Here is a 3,594-nt window from a genome sequence, read left to right on the forward strand (position 1 = left end):
CTCAGATCGTTGTCGAAATCCAACCTAATAGTTGTTCTCTGCCCTAAGTTTTGTCCGTGGCGATAACAAATATCGAGAAGTTGAGTTCTCGCTCGTCGCTTGCGTTTTCGTTATGTCGCTGATATTTTGGTTGAACATGCTATAATTTCGTGCCGTTGGTTTGAACAAGGGTTTCGCTATTTCCTGCTTATTTATTTAGAAAGAGATATTAGCCAACAGTGCATCCTCCAATTTTGGCTTGTGCAAAATATCCGACAGCGGTGATACCAACCGTTTTGTCAACACTGTATTTTTGACACATTTTGAGACACACATGCCTCTTCAATTGGTGAACTTAGGAACGACCGACAGAATCGTTCAAGGGGTCCTAGTATTTTGCGATGTACCAGCCAGACCATTGTATCCGTAGACCACGAATTTATAAACAACACGAACCTCAACAGGTTGCTGGAGCTCCAAACACAAACCCTCGTAGATCAATGCATGTGCCTATACTTGTATGTACAACAGCAACAATATCAAGCCAAATACAGTACGGAGGTGGGAAAGAAATATAAATAATTCATGCAGAGAGGATGACACTACAAACACAGCACCCGAGCCAATGCAGAATTGAAGTGAAAAAATGGCATCTGCGGATGGCCTGGATACGTTGCTACTATGTACAGAACAACCGCCACAAGCTATGACACATAAAGTCTTGTACCTTCATTCACGGCGGACGCATGGAGCAAATAATACGTTTACCATACACCCGTACATACATCACGTTTTCATGCGCTTTTTTCAACAGACCCACACACGTCTGCATGTACATGTAAACGCACAGACATGTACACGTACGTACGTGCACGAACATACACACCCATAAACATGCACACACATACACACACACGCGCACATCCGCTAAAGTATGGGAGCATATGTGCACAAAGCATCACGTGATTGCATTCACAAGTTTATACAAGACAGCCAGGTAATGAATGCATACTTGTAGTTGTGTGGTAGCTGCTACAACAAATGGAGCATTGGCTAAATATTGCAATAAGGAGAGTGTTATGATAGTCATGCAAAGGTTCTGCTGTTATCAACGAAGTGCACGCCTCTCGTGCCAAGTTCAAGATCCATTGTACTCTTCTTTGCAACATACTTCGTGCAGCTTGCATCCAATCGTAGGCATCACGAGTCAAGGCAGCAGCCACATGGACCAGTAAGATTCACTGATATTGAGGATTTGGACCAGGGTGCTGTTCCGATCAAACTTGAAATAACACCTTGTTGAACTGGGTCTTCCCCACTGGCACAGCCACCTGGTGTGGCCCTACCATTAGTGGTCTCTGCCCGTTGCCTTCATTTTATTGGTAGGGTTGTGTTTGACGAAAAGCCCACTTGACTGCCTTCCAGCATATAGCTTTCAAATGTAAGTGTGATGTATTGATATCACAGACATGCTGACGTTTGGTACATGCCTCAAGGCTAGTCAATAGAATTGATAGTCATACATCACTTCAAGCTAGGACCACTCCAGTGGGAGAAATGAGGTGATCCACTGTTGTCCGCTGGAAGCGTTTGACCCTGTTGATCATGGTGATATCTACATAGGCATCAATACACAGCCGGAAAGTGAAGTGTGCACACACAGACGCACACACAGACACACACACACACACACACACACACACACACACACACACACACAGTGACACACACACATACGCACACAGACACACACACACGCACGCACACACATACCAAGCAGCATAGCACCACAATTTCCACCATGTAAAGCAGCAAGTATCGCCCCCCAAGCATGTGTATGCACAGAGTACATGATTATGCCACAAGGGATTTTTTATATAATTATTTGAATGCAGGTGCACAGACCCTGGGTCATTGGCATTGGTCATGGGTTTCATATTCATGTCCTAACTATAAATTGATAAGTCAATAATAATTTTGCTCTTCTGTTTCATGCATTGTGTGTAAAATACCAATATACAGGCAAATTGTACTAAAGTACCATACAGCTCTGCATCAATTTTGCCAATGCTGTTGATTGTACATTGTTCACAATCGCTGCAATCGCCGCCATTTCTCATAAATAATATTGTCATGCAGTATAGTTCCGAAATACACCGCCAGGATGCCACAATACAAAGATGGCTACATCTTTTCAACCAACATGCAATTAATGCGAAAAAATAAATATTTCCATAATTTCGTGCCGTTGGTTTGTACACAATTTCAGGGCTAAAATAACCTTACCCTGTCATGGCGATATCTCTGAGGAGTTGAATTCACCTAGTCTCCCTTGTGCAAAAAATTCGCTCGTGGTGCTGCCAGCTGCAATGTAATGGCAACCCAGAATAGGGTGAAAATCGAAAACGATAAATTCCTCGCCTCCCGTCCATCCAACTGCGCTGGTTGCATCAAGTACGATGTTTAGAAGACGAGTGGCATCCGACTAACGACTGGCAACATATTTCTTGAAGAAGGAAGGCCTCATTTCACCGACTGGCCTCGAGGTAGGCAACAAATCGACCAACAATTTACTGACCGGCGTCGTCATCTTTCCCTGCATAACGTCTGCATGTATGGTTCCCGCGCAGAAAATAAAAATCGGGCCAAAACAGGGTCTGGCGCACGGACTGCTAAGTAGTGGCTGCAAATGACCGATATCCGTCACTGGTCACTTTGCAGCTCTGCATCAGAGACCTGTAGCTGGCCTGAAGAGTTGTAAAATTACTCCTTCGTAGCCGGGCGAGTCAGAGCGAGGGCGATTCACGGCTTGGTCAAAAAACTGTCGGCCTGGAACGTAAACGTCGATCTGCCGACACAGTTCACCTGGTTCACACGCCTGACCTGGCATGCTGCCTTGCGTGAAAGGAACATTTTTCCGAAAGCAAGCTTCTTCTCCAAAATTCGAAATTTCCTTCCACAAATGCCGTCGTCCTTGACCTCGAAGCTGAATGTTGTTAAGATAGAAAATTAGCGAAGATGTAGCCGACCCATTCTGGCAAGCCGTGTGCCCTCTGGATATGCAGTTGTTCGCCATGGTCAACAATCTTCTTCTCCTTCGTTCGTACTTTCACTTTCCCGACCACGAATACAAGCGGTACCCATGCTCAGGTTAGTGTTTATTTGTCTGTCTATGCACATACATGTAATACAATGTACTGTTCGTGCCGCAGGCACTGGCCGATCATGGAAATAGAGGAAGCAGCCAGCTTTCTTTGAATTCTCATCCTTTCAACAAAAATATGTACATGTACACACTTTCCTTGGCTCCTTTTTCCCACCGCCACCATGCATGCACTGCTTTTCAAATTTGTGTTTGCTTTGGCAGTGGTTTCATGGGCATCCTTCAGCCTTCCCTGGCATTCAAAATTCAGAATAGTTTCCACCCAGGTGCTAGTGCCTCTGTTCTGCTTAGCACATTGTAGTAAAATTATTTGCAACTGGCCACCACTGCACTCTTGGCTCACATTCACCACACCATAGCGAGGAAGTTTGTTCTTGGATAGATGTCTGGAGGATGTAGAGCATCTATCCAAGAACGAACTTACTCGCTATGGTGTGGTAAATGTGGGCCAA

The 3,594-nt window shown here is 44.8% G+C and overlaps 1 long non-coding RNA gene across 1 annotated transcript; it reads right to left on the minus strand.

Moving 5' to 3' along the window:
• Positions 1–907: 907 nt before the first annotated feature.
• Positions 908–2,646, minus strand: LOC135821942 (uncharacterized). The gene is made up of 2 exons (XR_010554432.1): positions 2,266–2,646; positions 908–1,594 (listed from the first exon to the last, which is right to left on the minus strand). It is a non-coding gene; the product is annotated as an uncharacterized LOC135821942 (long non-coding RNA).
• Between the last annotated feature and the right edge of the window lie 948 nt (positions 2,647–3,594).

The sequence above is a fragment of the Sycon ciliatum genome, chromosome 7 (assembly GCF_964019385.1).
Source record: "Sycon ciliatum chromosome 7, ocSycCili1.1, whole genome shotgun sequence".
Taxonomy (NCBI): Eukaryota; Metazoa; Porifera; class Calcarea; order Leucosolenida; family Sycettidae; genus Sycon; species Sycon ciliatum.